General features: G+C 36.3%; 1 protein-coding gene across 1 annotated transcript in view; it reads right to left on the bottom strand.

The window, feature by feature from the left end:
- The window catches only part of DPYD (dihydropyrimidine dehydrogenase), a 972,677-nt gene that overhangs the window by 888,314 nt on the left and 68,530 nt on the right, over nucleotides 1-15,833 (bottom strand). The gene's annotated exons all lie outside the window — the stretch shown is intronic.

Below are 15,833 nucleotides of genomic sequence, written 5' to 3'. Positions count from 1 at the left end.
TTACTTCAATTAAATACTACCAAATTTAAACTACTGTCAAAACAATTCTAATAGTAGTCATAATAAACACTTACTGAATATATACATGAAATCCTTAATCCCAAATGTAGAATATATTTAACAAATATTACATGGCAGTAGTTCTTAATTTTGATTAAATATAACAAGCTGTGTTATAGTTATCTGAATATACAATGTTTTATAGCTGTTCTCTTTTATCTCTGTGTTTCCTATTTGTTACTAGCTTTCTCTCTACTGTTTATTTTCTGTTGGTTTTTTTTTTAATCATTCTCCCCTTTATAGATTGTTTGCTTGTTTGTTATTGAAAATTTGAACTGTTTTATTTTTTGTTATCTTTGTTTTATTGCTTCTGCCTTAAGATCTGTATCTGTTTGTCTATTACTCAAACTGACTCCAAGCAGCACTCTCCTTAACCAAAAAATAAATTAATTAAAAGAAAATACTCTCTATGGTAGTGTCATGTTGCCTAGCAACACCACCTCTCTTTTCAACATAGAAAAGCAGTGTGGATTTTTTTCATCTTTTTAGTAACTGGTACAAAAAAAAAAAAAACCTTTCTTTTGCTGTTTATCTACTCATTATCAAACAGAGATAAAAACAGCATTTATGAATACCAGTAACTATTTACAACAATTTGATCTTTTTTCCCCCATATTTCTTCTCTGATGGATTAAATAGGCTAGCCTTAGATTTTCATAATTATGGGAGACAGTAGAAACCCTAAATATTTTTATGAGAACACATTTTAAAATATCCTATTTAGTGCTAGAACAACTATAAAGAGACATAGAAGTATTTTCAGTTGAACGTATGAAAGAAAATAAACTTAATGCGGGAAATAAGATGTTAAAAGCTCTTCTACAACAATGAAATAAAACGTGTATCTATAATGGAAACCAACACAAGGAAAGTAATTATACACAAAATAATAATTTAAATATATAAATTCCAGTAAAGTATGTTGTTACTGCAGTGTACCATCGAGTCAATTCTGATTCATGGAGACCCTGTAAGACAGCAGAACTACCCTATAGGGTTTCCAAGGCTATAGTCTTTACAGAAGCTGATTGTCACATCTTTCTCCCACAGAGCCGCTGGTGGGTTCAAACCACTGACCTTTCAGTTAGCAGCCAAGCACTTATCCACGGAGCCACCAGGGCTCTTCCTCTAGTATCAAACCCCTTGCCATCGAGTCAATTCCAACTCATAGCTACCCCATAAGGACAGAGTAGAACTGCCCCATAGGGTTTTCAAGGAACGTCTGGTGGATTCAACTGCCGACCTTTCGGTTAGCAGCTGAACTCCTAACTACTATACTACCAGGGTTCCCCCAGTAAGTGCAGGACATATTATAACCACAGGCATTCTTAATGGATAATAGTCATTCCAAACGGCAAACCAGAAAGTGAAAGTCACAACTGAAATAACAGACATAAAGCCTGTGAGCAAAGAAAAGTCATGGATAGACAGTTCTTTGTAAGAGTATGCTGTTGTTGTTGTTGTTGTTGCTGTGTGCCCTCGAGTTGATTTTGACTCAATGCGACCCTATAGGGCAGAGTAGAACTGCCGCATAGTTTTCTAGGCTGAAATTTTTCCAGGAGCAGATGGCCAGGTCTTTGACCTACAACGCTGAAACCAAAAAGATATATAAAACAATTCTAGCCCCACTCAGAAAAAATCATATTATATGGATAATTGGGAAGAAAACATTACTCTAAAAACATTTAACATAGAAAATATGAGTTCTCTTTTCAAACAATGAAAAGCTATAATGTAAAAGAAAAGGATTTCAAAACGAGATGAGGATAATTTTTTTTTAATATGCATAGGTCTTTTGAGATTAAACGCAGCTAAAATGGGTTGGGGAGGGGAAAGGGAGCTTATATAAAAATAAAATGCAATAACAAATTAAAATCTTTCATAATATTTATAATATATATAAAAAACTTTTAAATATCAATAAGACAAAGACAACAAAAAATTGTTGGAGAAAATGTGAAGTAACAGAATTCCTAAAATATTGCTATACAAGTGGCATAAACAATTTGGCATTTATCTTGCAATGTTGTTAATTTGCAGCCCCTATAAATCCAGAGATTCTTTTGCACTTGTACACATAAGAAATGTATAAAAATAAATAAAACGAGTTTGCCATAATATTAAAATATTCAAAACAGCCCAAATATTCACAGATAGAAGTAAAGGTGCTGAAGTCCTTATTAATATTTAATTATTGGCTCTCAAAATTAGAAAATTCAAAATTAGAACAATGTCAGTTTAAATATAGTTATTAAACTATTAAAGATAATCACTATTACAAAAGGAAAAAAAAGGAATTTTCCTACCAAATCACTGCAGAAGATTCAATAATGCATAATACATGTAACGAAAGGTAAAAAAAACAGTGAAAAGATTTAAAATCAAACCCATACATAGAAGCCACCTAAAACTTGACAAAAAACAAATTTACCATTTATCACCATAAGTTATTAAAATGATCTTCACTCAACAATAGATAAAGTTTTTTAACGTCAGATATATTCAAATCCAAACATATACTACTTAGGAAAAACAAACAAAAAACAAACTGAGAAATTGACTTAAAGATAAAGATATGGACAAAAATACATTAAATAAGCAAAAATAAAAGAGCCAAAAAGGTATGAAGGCTTGGCTTAAATATCACCTCCTCAGAGACCATCCAACCTAAATTATCTGCTCAGTGGTTTCCTCTTGTTTCCCTCTATCTTTATAATATATTCACCACAGTATATTTCTTGTTGTTGTTAGGTGCCTTCAAGTCAATTTCAACTCATAGTGACTCCATGTGACAAAGTAGAACTGCCTCATAGGGTTTTCTAGGCTGTAAAAGGAGATCACTAGATCTTTCTCCTGTACAGCCACTGGATGGGTTTGAACTGCAAACATTTTAGTTAGCAGCTGAGCACCTAACCATTGTGCTATCAGGGAGCCTACAGTATATTTACAGTACCTAAAATTTTTTAAATTTTGTTTGTTTTCTGTTGTTTATCATCTCTACCTAAATAATACTGACCATGTGTTCAGCCTTATTTAAAAGGAGACCTGATAGTCTTATTTAAACAATACAACTAATAAGTTCAAATTAACAGATACATGGCAAATACGATATCTGGTGATAAGGGAATACACTTTACTTTCAATTGTCCTATGAACATTAAAAAAAAATAACCTAATGTAATACCAATTTAAAAACTATATTTCAGCCAATTCAAATAAGCTATTCTATAGTTTCTCACAATAATCAGCATGAGAAAATGATAACAAACATAACAACAGCACAGAATATGACCATTTGTGCAAAAGCACCAAACCACTCTTAAACATCTATTAGATAAAATTGCAGAAAAAAACCGACTCACAAATACAACTAAAAATACCATACTCAAGACCTAAGCTATAGCTATTTTTTTAATATTAATGATGTATTTAATTGAAGGAAGTTATTATATTATAAAGCAAAAAAAAATGACAGTAAAAAGGTAAAAGGCAATAATAACATTACTAATTAGGATAAAGTGTAATGCCTTATGCTATGAAGGCATTAAGGTTAGGAACAGAACCTGTCAGCTACAGGTTCAGGGGCAGCCTCCCTGCAAAAACTCCATATGATAGGGGATTATGAAAAAATTAAATACATGCATAAATGTGTGTGTATAGATATGTATTATAGATATGTATGTACATACATATAAAGTGTCTGCATAGAAGGAAGGGAAAGAGCAGTTATTAACACTATTGGGGAGGTATAAATTGGAAAACCCTTTCTGAAGTAAAAGCTGTCAGTATTCATTGTTTTAACTAGCAATTCCACTTCCAGGAAGATATCCTACGGAAATATGCAGATATGCACATAAGAAGGTACACACAAGGAGGCTCACAGTAGCATTGTCTGTAAGGGAAAAGATGTGTTGTTCTTATTAGATGCCATCGAGTCGGCTCCAACTTATAGCAACCTTATGCATAAATGAAAGGTTGAAGGTCCTGTGCCACCCTTAAAACCCTATCTTTGAGCCCACTGTTACAGCCACTGTGTTAATCCATCTCACCGAGAGTCTTCCTCTTTTTTGTAGACCTTCTACTTTACCAAATATGATGTTTTTTAGAAAAGGACAATTAAATAGTCACATATGCATATTATAGTATCATTCATCCCTTTAAATTAATGAAAAAATCCATATGTACTAGCCATGAATCAGTTAAATTCTGCCTTCCTTACTGTAACTAACAACAGACTCTTCTAGAAGCATACAGCCTGATAAGCAATTCGATGTAACTAAGTTTTAATGCTACATACAATTACATATATTAAGTTTCTGTAGAACAATTAAGAAGGTAAAAGTAAATCCCCAAATTGGAACACAAACAAAATAATTAATGCATATAACCCAATAATCTAGATCTGTTCAGAGGGAACTTTTCTTGAGAGCCATAGTCAAGCATGAACATGCCATTGTTGTTGTTGTTAGGTGCCGTTGAGTCGGTTCCGACCCATAGCGACCCTATGCACAACAGAACGAAACACTGCCAGGTCCGAAGCCATCCTAACAATCTTTGTTATGCTTGAGCTCATTGTTGCAGCCACTGTATCAATCCAACTCGTTGAGGGTCTTCCTCTTTTCCGCTGACCCTGTACTCTGCCAGCCATGATGTCCTTCTCCAGGGACTGATCCCTCATGACAACATGTCCAAAGTATGTAAGACACAGTCTCGCCATCCTTGCCTCTAAAGAGCATAATGGCTGTGCTTTTTCCAAGACAGATTTGTTCGTTCTTTTGGCAGTCCATGGTGTATTCAATATTCTTCGCCAACACCACAATTCGAAGGCATCCATTCTTCTTCGGTCTTCCTTATTCATTGCCCAGCTTTCACATGCATATGATGCAACTGAAAATACCATGGCTTGGGTCAGGTGCACCTTAGTCTTCACGGTGACATCTTTGCTCTTCAACACTTTGAAGAGGTCCTTTGCAACAGATTTGCCCAATGCAATGTGTCTTTTGATTTCTTGACTGCTGCTTCCATGGCTGTTGATTGTGGATCCAAGTAAAATGAAATCCTTGACAAATTCAGTCGTTCCTCCATTTATCATGATGTTGCTCACTGGTCCAGTTGTGACGATTTTTGTTTTCTTTATGTTGAGGTGTAATCCATACTGAAGGCTGTGATCTCTGATCTTCATTAGTAAGTGCTTCAAGACGTCTTCACTTTCAGCAAGCAAGGCTGTGTCATCTGCTAACACAGGTTGTTAATGAGTCCTCCTCCAATCCTGATGCCCCATTCTTCATATAGTCCAGCTTCTCGCATTATTTGCTCAGCATACAGATTGAATAGGTACGGTGAAAGAATACAACCCTGACGCACAACTTTCCTGACTTTAAAGCAATCAGTATCCCCTTGTTCTGTCCAAACAATCGCCTCTTGATCTATGTAAAGGTTCCTCACGAGCACAATTAAGTGTTCTGGAACTCCCATTCTTTGCAATGTTATTCGTCATTTGTTATGGTCCACACTGTTGAATGCCTTTGCATAGTCAACAGAGCACAGGTAAACATCCTTCTGTTATTCTCTGCTTTCAGCCAGGATCCATCTGACATCAGCAATGATATCCCTGGTTCCACATCCTCTTCTGAAACCGGCTTGAATTTCTGACAGTTCCCTGTCGATATACTGCTGCAGCCATTTTTGAATGATCTTCAGCAAACTTTTGCTTGGGTGTGATATTAATGATATTGTTCTGTAATTTCCACATTTGGTTGGATCACCTTTCTTGTGAATAGGCATAAATATGGATCTCTTCCAGTCAGTTGGCCAGGAAGCTGTCTTCCATATTTCTTGGCATAGATGAGTGAGCACCGCCAGCACTGCATCTGTTTGTTGAAACCTCTCAATTGATATTCCATCAGTTCCTGGAGCCCTGTTTTTTGCCAAAGCCTTCAGAGCAGCTTGGACTTCTTCCTTCAGTACCATCGGTTCCTGATCATATGCCATCTCTTGAAATGGTTGAACATCAACTAATTCTTTTTGGTATAATGACTCTGTGTGCTCCTTCCATCTTCTTTTGATGCTTCCAGCGTCCTTTAATATTTTCCCCATGGAATCCTTCACTATTGCAAATCAAGGCTTGAGTTTTTTCTTCAGTTCTTTCAGATTGAGAAACGCTGAGCGTGTTCTTCCGTTTCGGTTTTCCATCTCCAGCTCTTTGCACATGTCGTTATAATACTTTACTTTGTCTTCTCGAGAGGCCCTTTGAAATCTTCTGTTCAGTTCTTTTACTTCAATTCTTCCTTTTGCTTTAGCTGTTCGACATTAGAGAGCAAGTTTCAGAGTCTTCTCCGACATCCATCTTGGTCTTTTCTTTCCTGTCTTTCCAATGCCCTCTTGGTTTCTTCATGTATGAAGTCCTTGATGTCATTCCACAACTTGTCTGGTCTTCAGTCACTAGTGTTCAATGCATCAAATCTATTCTTCAGATGGTCTTTCAATTCAGGTGGGATATACTCAAGGTCATTTTTTGGCTCTCGTGGACTTGCTCTGATTTTCTTCAGTTTCGGCTTGAATTTCATTATGCGCAATTGATGGTCTGTTCCACAGTCGGTCCCTGGCCTTGTTCTGACTGATGATATTGAGCTTTTCCATCATCTCTTTCCACATATGTAGTCAATTTGATTTCTGTGTGTTCCATCTGGTGAGGTCCATGTGTATAGTTGCCGTTTATGTTGGTGAAAGGCGGTATTTGCAATGAAGAAGTCATTGTTCTTGCAAAATTCTATCATTTGATCTCTGACATTGTTTCCATCACCAAGGCCATATTTTCCAACTACTGATCCTTCTTTGTTTCCAACTTTTGCATTCCAATCGCCAGTAATTATCAATGCATCTTGATAGCATATTCGATCAATTTCAGACTACAACAGCTGATAAAAATCTTCTATTTCTTCATCTTTGGCCCCAGTGGTTGGTGCATAAATTTTAACAATAGTCGTATTAACTGATTTTCCTTGTAGGCGTATGGATATTATCCTACCACTGACTGCGTTGTACTTCAGGATAGATCTTGAAATTTTCTTTTTGACGATGAATGCAACACCATTCCTCTTCAAGTTGTCATTCCCAGCATAGTAGACTATATGATTGTCTGATTCAAAATGGCCAATACCAGTCTATTTCAGCTCACTAATGCCTAGGATATCGATGTTTGTGCATTCCATTTCATTTTTGACAATTTCCAATTTTCCTAGATTCATACTTCGTATATTCCAGGTTCTGATTATTAATGGATGTTTGCAGCTGTTTCTTCTCATTTTGAGTCATGCCACATCAGCAAATGAAGGTCCCGAAAGCTTTACGCCATCCACATCATTAAGGTCGACTGTACCTTGAGGAGACAGCTCTTCCCCAGTCATCTTTTGAGTGCCTTCCAACCTGAGGGGCTCATCTTCCAGCACTATATCAGACAATGTTCCGCTGCTATTCATAAGGTTTTCACTGGCTAATACTTTTCAGAAGTAGACTGCAGGGTCCTTCTTCCAGTCTGTCTTAGTCTTGAAGCTCAGCTGAAATCTGTCCTCTATGGGTGACCCTACTGGTATCTGAATACCGGTGGCATAGCTTCCAGCATCACAGCAACATGCAAGTCCCCATGGTAGGACAAATTGACAGACACGTGGGGGGAACATGCCATTAGCCTAAAGCAAATCTGTATAAGACTTCTGAATACAGGGATACATACCAGGCTAATTTAAAAAGAGCACTCAGGAATTAGTGGGAAAGGCAGATTCTAGATTCAATAAATTCTTTTTAGACACCCAAGAAAACGCACCTAATAAAATTCCAGGCACTTAGTAGGTAAAGAAACTTACAGTATCATTGGGAAAAGAGACGAATAAATAAACAATGTTAGTCCAGTAATATTTTAAAATAGCATAATTTACTTATTTATAAAGTTTTTTTTCCTGTGTTCCTTGACTAAAATGTGAGTTCCATGAAGCAAAGATTTGTGTCTGTTTTATTCAATGTTGTAGTCCAAATGCTTATGGCAGTACCAGACACAGGAAGGAGAGAGGGAGGGAAGGAGGGAGTCTCAAGAGTACTAGGGAGGGGGAGAGTAATCAGAGGTTTTCCAGACACTATGAACCTTGGCCAGAACCTGAAGGACAAGCAAGAGATTAGATTTACTGAATGTATTTGCATAGAGAGAGATTAGACTCTGTCCTGAGTCAAATGATGACTGCTTAGATAGAGATGCTATACCATACAGAGAACTGGAATTGATTTGGGGGGGATTTTTTTTTTTTTTTTTTGCAATTAATGTGTTTATCATATCCATGGTAGAGATATCCAATAGGCAGTTATATACAATGGATCCAGAACTCAGTGGAGAGACCTAGACAGGAGAAAAATTTTGAGAGTCATCAGACAAAAATTGAGGAGAAGGGAGAAACAGCTGGTAATCAGTGAATAACGCACTGCTTTTTTTTTTTGTCCAGTCAATTTCAACTCACAGTGACGCTATAGGACACTAAAATTGCCCATAGGGTTTCCAAGGAGTGGCTGATAGTTTTGAACTGCTGACCTTTTGGTTAGCAGCCATAGCTCTTAACCACTGCGCCACCAGAGTTTCCAATGAGGATTTAAAAAAAAAAAAAAAATCCAGTGAGGATTTGGGGACTAGAAAAGGCATTCTGAAAGGAAGACTGCTCCAAGACGGAAGGCATCCACAGTGTCAACTCACACAGGAAGTTCTACCAAGGAAATTGCTGGAAATATGTTCGCTAGATTTAGCCACAAAATGCCACTTGTTACTTTAATAAGAGCAGTTTCAATAGAGCAGAAGAGGTGGAAACCCCATGGGGTGGGCTTAGGAGTAAGAAAGATATGAGATCTTGGTATTTTCAAGTAATGGACAGCGTTCCTCAGGCCTGATTCTGGACTAGGGCAGGAGATAAAGTTTTTTACACAGTCACTGCCTCTAGTTGTAATATATAATGTATCCAGTTTTTTAAAGCAACAGACCTAGGCAATATGTTTGTATGTGGAAGAGGAAACATTGCTGCAGAGGTGTAGAGAAAACCTGAGTATTGTGCTTTACATGTTAGCTTCTTCCACAAGCTTTTGGCCATTTTTACCAGGAGCTTTGAGAATCAAACAGCATAAGATTACTTACGGACACTGGTTGGCTGGGAGAAAGATTTGCTTGCCTATTATGTGGATTTGAAAGGAAAAGAAAAATAAACAGCTTTAACAAGCAGTGTAAGCTTGTTCACCCAACCACACAAAATGCATTTAATTTTTCTCACCACAGGTGTACTCAAGCTTGTATCTACTCTGGGTTTTTGGCTATCCTAATAACAAAGCTTGTGAAATACTGAAATATTTCTGGGGATATTTGAAAATCATTTATTTCAAAGGTTATAAAACACTGAGACTTAAAATCCATTATGTATTGATTACTGGGTAATCATTAATTTATGTAATGGAAAATTACAATAGAATTTCTATCACTACCATTCCACTTTGTTGTTCATCCTCTGGTTATCTACACGGTTCCATTCTTTTCACAATATATAGCCAGTAAATATTTGTTGAAAAGTTAACAATTACTAAAATTAACAATACATTTTGTGCATGTTGTATGTAACCTGTATTTAAGAGACAGATCTCAAACGTGCTTAAGAGTCAAAAACATTAGATTTCTTGTTATATTTCGATTTTTTTGCAAATGTGACCTAGAAATACACCTATACCAAGTGAAATATAAGTACGTTATTTTTACTTTTAAAATTAGAATAGAAAGTAAAAATACTTGGAAATATTACAACATAGTAGTTGGCACTCTTATTTTAAATTTCTTTCACAATTAAATGCCAATTACATTTGCAAATGTGTAATTTGGAGAACTGTATATGCACAAACCAAAGGCCTTGCCTTGGAGTCAATTCCAGCTCACGGCGATCCCATGTTACAGATCAGAACTGTTCCACAGGGTTTTCTTGGCTGTAGCCTTTATAGAAGGGGATCACCAGGCCTTTCTTCCATGGCACCACTGGGTGGGTTCAAAGCACCAAACTTTAGGTTAGCAGCCAATGACAAACTGTTGTGCCACCCAGGGACCTATGGGCAAATCAGGGAGCCTTTATTTGAGCTGCAGCTATTCTGGTCTAAGCACACCTTACATAACTCTGCCTAAACCCCCAGGATTTTAAGAGCAACCTAATGTAAACAAGTACCTAAAATAATGAAAAATATTGACACTGACACACACTTAAACTTGGCATACCATATTATTATGCAAATAACACACCCCTTCTATATTTGTTTGCTGACCGCTTCCTCCTCCCATGAGGTATTTTCAGATGTGCCACTGTGCCAATTTTTTTTAAATGTTGCTGTCAAAACAATTACCACAGCACACCTATGAAAATTTCTCGAGGGAGGACGGAGTAGTTGGCAAACAAACATCAAAGGCACATATTATTTGAGTAAAAATATGGCACACAGGACCTTATCCAGTTTATTATTATTATTCATTAAGCTGTTGAGGTATAAGGCATCTATATAGACATGTTGTTGTTAGGTGCTATCGGGTCAGTTCTGACTCATAGTGACTCTATAGGACAGGAGAGAACTTTCCCACAGGGTTTCCAAGGAGCTGCTGGTGCATTTGAATTGTCGACCGTTTGGTTATCAGCTGAGCTCTTAACCACTATGCCACCAGGACTCCAAATACACACAGGCGAAGCAAAACTGACTAAAACACAATTCTTTCCCAAGGAAAACCAAAAACCAAACCAAACCCAGTGCCATTGAGTCGATTCCGACTCATAGCGACCCTGTAGGACAGAGTAGAACTGTCCCATAGAGTTCCCAAGGAGGAGCTACTATTTTATAAATTTTTCTCTGATGTCATAATAAAAGTGATGGAAATCCACTCAGTTACACGGCCACAAAAGACAGAAAACTCTCTTTCATAAGATTGGAATGAATCCTCAAGAGTAGTTCCAAAAATGCATGTAAAATAAATTTGTATTTTCCATTCATTCCCCTAACCATCTAGTAGTGAAGAAAATTTTGGTTCAGTTGTTAAGATGCCACGGGAGGGCACATGCAGAATAATCACACATGTTGTAACCTCGAAGCATGACTTCTAAAATGGAGCATGTCAACTGGTTTTCTGTGAATGTATGAGAGCTATGACAGGGGATAATGATGGATGTGAAGTGATAACATTTATGTTGTTGCTGTTGTGTGTCGTTGATTTTGATACATAGCGACCCCAACTGACAGAGGAGAACTGCCCCATGGGGTTTTCTGGGCTGTAATCTTCACAGAAGCAGATTGCAAGGTCTTTCCCTCTCAGAGCTGCTGAGTGTGTTTGAATACCCAACCTTTGTGTTAGTAGCTGGGCACTTAACCACTGTGCCACCAGAGCTCCTGTATTTCTTATAGTGATTATAAAATTGAGTTATTTTTATACCTATTCAAAACGTATAATCCTTAAAACTACATTTGAACATTATTTGTATAGATCCATCTGATAACCTCCTGATTTCAATAATTTAGAAAAGAGCCTATTTGAAAGTTTTTTTAAATAAAATATTAAATGTCTTCCCTCTGTGTTTGATTTTTCTGTATCACTGTATACATATGCATTTGATTTCTGTTTAATTATATATTTACTTACATATAAACATTTTTGTTTATATGCATCATTATATGTAACTAATTCATTCACCATCCCCTAGATAAAAACCAAAACCAAACCCCGTGCCGTCGAGTCGACTCCGACTCATAGCGACCCTATAAGACAGAGTAGAACTGCCCCATAGAGTTTCCAAGGAGCACCTGGCGGATTTGAACTGCCAGCCCTTGGGTTAGCTGCCGTGGCACTTAACCACCCCCCAGATAGACACCTACGAATACACCCAGGTGCCACAGAGTGGCATACAAATATTATCAATTTCTACGTGTGCCGTGATGTTAAAAAAAAAAAAAGACTGGAAAGCGCTGCACCAAAAGATTCCTCAATTTGTAATGATGGAAGGGCTTGTATATCTTTACAGTGAAGTCAGTGGTACTCATTACCTAGATGATTTTGCTTGTGAAATTTTAAACTATAAACAAAATTACAAATTATGTTCCCAAGAATCTCATGATTTTATCAAATTCCCAAGCCTTAAGTGCATCAGAGTACTGAACATTACTACTGGTTGCATTTGGGCATCACAGAGACAGTATTATATGCTCCCCTCAAATCCTTTACACAGAAGAATTCATAATAAAATAAAATTTTTTTCTCATAATAGTTCTAAGAAGTAAGTTATCTGATACTGTTCTCCTTATAACCTAAAATAGCCCTTCTTTTCTCAAAAGTCAGGATGATGGCTGTAGTCTATTGTTTACTTATAGAACTTGAGAATCATTTTTCTCACGAAAAGGTATTCTTAGATGATGTCCTCAAAGGCAAAAGCAGGCATTTTACCACAGGCTTCTTTATTGCATCCACTCTGGTCTAAAAGTTTCCCATTTCCAATCTACCTTAAAATGATACAACAAGGGTTTATCAGTGCTCACAGAAACAAACGAAGAGAAATACAAACTAATTTTTTTTTTTTTAATTTTAAATTTGACCTCAGTTTGTATACTTGTGTGACTGTATCTTTTTTTACCCCCATTAATTAGATTTGAGATAGCTGCATGGTCTAGTCTCTAGAATCTTTGTTTTATTCATTCTCACATCTACTACGTGCCAGAATTGTTCTAGGCCCTGAAGATATAGCTGTGAACAAAATGGACTGAGCTCCAGCCCTCATAAAACTTGCATTCCAGAGAGGGAGAGAGGCAGTAAATAAAAACCATGTAGATGATAATAAACGTTATAGAGAAAGATAAAATGTGGTTAGGGGTGATACAGAATGCTGGGATAGGAGATGTTGCTGTATCACACTGGGTGTCAGGAAAGATCTTGACAATTAGATGGCATATGAGCAGAGATCTGAAGAAATTAAAGGTGTGCTATGCAGATATTTGGAAGAAGAATATTCTAAGGCAGGAGAAAAGCTAGTGCAAATGCTTTAAGGCAGAAGTCTGTAGACATGTTTCCGCAAAATCAAGAAGGCTGGAACAGGACAGGCCACTGGGAGAACAACAGAAGCTGGGGTCAGAGAGGCAGCAGGAGATGGTGCAGGGGCTTGTACTCTGTATAGGATATGGATTTGATTCTGAGTGAGATGGGAAGATATCTATTTTATGTTTCAAAAATAATCATGTTTTATATACATATTTATATACACACACATACATACACACAAACACACATACACATATGTCTGAGGACAAAGGGAGAAGTAGGGAGACCAGCAGGAGAATACCGAAATTCAATATTCCTCTTGGACGTCGGCAAGAGGGGAACAACTTGGAGAACCTCCGTATCTCAAACAAATATAATAAATTTATAACAAATCCCTGCCTCTGTCACTCTGAAACTGATGCTCAGAGCTAACTTAGGTCTGAACTCTACCACAACTCTAAACAATCATTCTTAGAACCAACACCATTCGGACTGCAAGAAATACTTCACTACATTTCTATTCTATGTCTTCAAAGAGGGAAAATAATATGAGACATTGTGGGTTATGCCACTGCTGACATACGAGGCAAAAACTGCTTTGGAGTGAAGGGGGATTTCAGCTGCAGAGCCTTTAATTGAATTAACGAAAATCCTTCCTTGGAGATAACATAAATGCAATACATCTTGTATCATTTTCTAGCAATATCCAGAGTCTATTGTCTTACTTCTTTTCATCTTCCAATTCATGTTTCCAGAAACACATATTATTTCAGTATTTACAAAGCTTACACATGGCAACCAAAGAACAAACTATAATACTAAACAATCGATGCTATTATTAAAATTTGTATGTATATACATATATAAAAAGTGTGAAACATGATTCTTTACACTGGCAAACAGGTAAAAATTAAACCTAAGATTTAAATAGACTTGTTTTTCTAAGAATGTTAACATTTGATAACATTGCAAAAAGTTAAGTACAAATTCCAGCTTTATTTAGTCATTTACAATTTTGATATTTATTAATAATCACCAGTTCATTACATATTTTACTTCTAGTATTGCTTTTTTCTTATATCAATTTAAGATCACTTGAATATTTTAATTAAAAGTATTTTAACTGTATAAAAATTATTTTAATTAGAAAATTTTAAATATGTACTTTCATTTGAATTTCTACTGAAAATGTGCTTAAGTTTTGTGGATTCTGAATAAGTTACATCTTATATTTTATCTTTTCAATCACTACTGTCACTAGAACAAATTATATGACAATTCTGATTATTGCAACATTGTGATTCTGCTGAAATAAAAAATAAATTTCATAATATAAATATATAAAAATTTATAAACTATGCAGTGGTTAAGCGCTTGGATGCTAACCAGAAAGGTCAGCAGTTCAAATCCACCAGCTGGTCTTTGGGAACCCAGTGGGGCAGTTCTACTCTGTCCTATAGGGTTGCTATGAGTCAAAATCAACTCAACAGCAACGGGTTTGGTTTTTTGGTTTGGTGCATTTGGTTATTATTCACCCAGGCATCACCATCCATCAACATTAACAGACATGTGTAAAAAAACCCATATTTTTAATTTCATTATTATTAATATGTATTTGTTAAAGTAGCATAGTAGAACATATTGTTATTTAACACATCTCTGCCTTACTTTATACCTCATAAATATTTAGATATCTGATATATAGTCCTCTGTTTTTACTCTTACCTGAGTCAAACAAATGTTCAAAGCAGTCCTGTCTGCAGAAATCCAAGCAAGGGTAGTAGCCGGGAAGACCATGTATGGTTGTGCACAGGTTGTATACACAACTCAAAGAGAAACCATTCATAAAGACCATGGCGTAAATGAAGCTCCCGTGAAGTGCAGGTGAAAAGTTGTCTTATTTTGTACATATTTTGGAGACAAAGTGAATGTATGGATAGACTGTACATAATGTGTACGAGAAAAGGAGACATCAAGGATCCAATGTTTTCAGTCCAAGGAACTTAATCGATGAAGTTGCCATTTACTGAGACTTATTTGACTATTAAAAGTAAATATAGTGATTGTTAGCAAAACTGCTGAAGTTTTTTTATTGCCCCCCCAAACAAGAAAACAATACCTACCATAGAAATATTTCAACAAGTAGACAAGATGAATGTCATGAGAGGCTTTAAGTTCCTTAGAGAAAGACGTTCTATAAATGCAAACTGAAATTGCTATCTTAATATTACATGTATGGTATTTTTTAAACGATTTTTTAGAGTAGAAACCCTGGTGGTGTAGTGGTTAAGTCCTACAGCTGCTAACTAAAAAGGCAGCAGTTTGGATCCACCAGGAGCTCCTCGGAAACTCTGTGGGGCAGTTCTACTCTGTCCTACAGGGTTGCTGTGAGTCAGAATCGACTCAACAGTAACGGGTTTGGTTTTCTGGTTTTCTTGGTATTCTGTCTCGGTTCTTACTGATGCCCACATTGTGTTAACTAACAGAATGGGAGACCTAAAGAACAATTAGAAGGCTCAAATGTGATGCAAGCCTCAGAAGGAAAAAAAAATATTTTCTTTCACCAGCATTATTACTATTTACAGAGAATTTTACTGATCTTTCATGTGTAGTTTTCTAGACGCTGATTCTCACTATTAAAATATCTTTTTCTTATTTTCTTTCAATTTTTGGACTAAAAAATATTATTTGCCTTTAAGCTGTT

The sequence above is a fragment of the Loxodonta africana genome, chromosome 3 (genome assembly GCF_030014295.1).
Source record: "Loxodonta africana isolate mLoxAfr1 chromosome 3, mLoxAfr1.hap2, whole genome shotgun sequence".
Classification (NCBI taxonomy): domain Eukaryota; kingdom Metazoa; phylum Chordata; class Mammalia; order Proboscidea; family Elephantidae; genus Loxodonta; species Loxodonta africana.
This window is presented reverse-complemented; position numbering and strand designations above follow the sequence as displayed.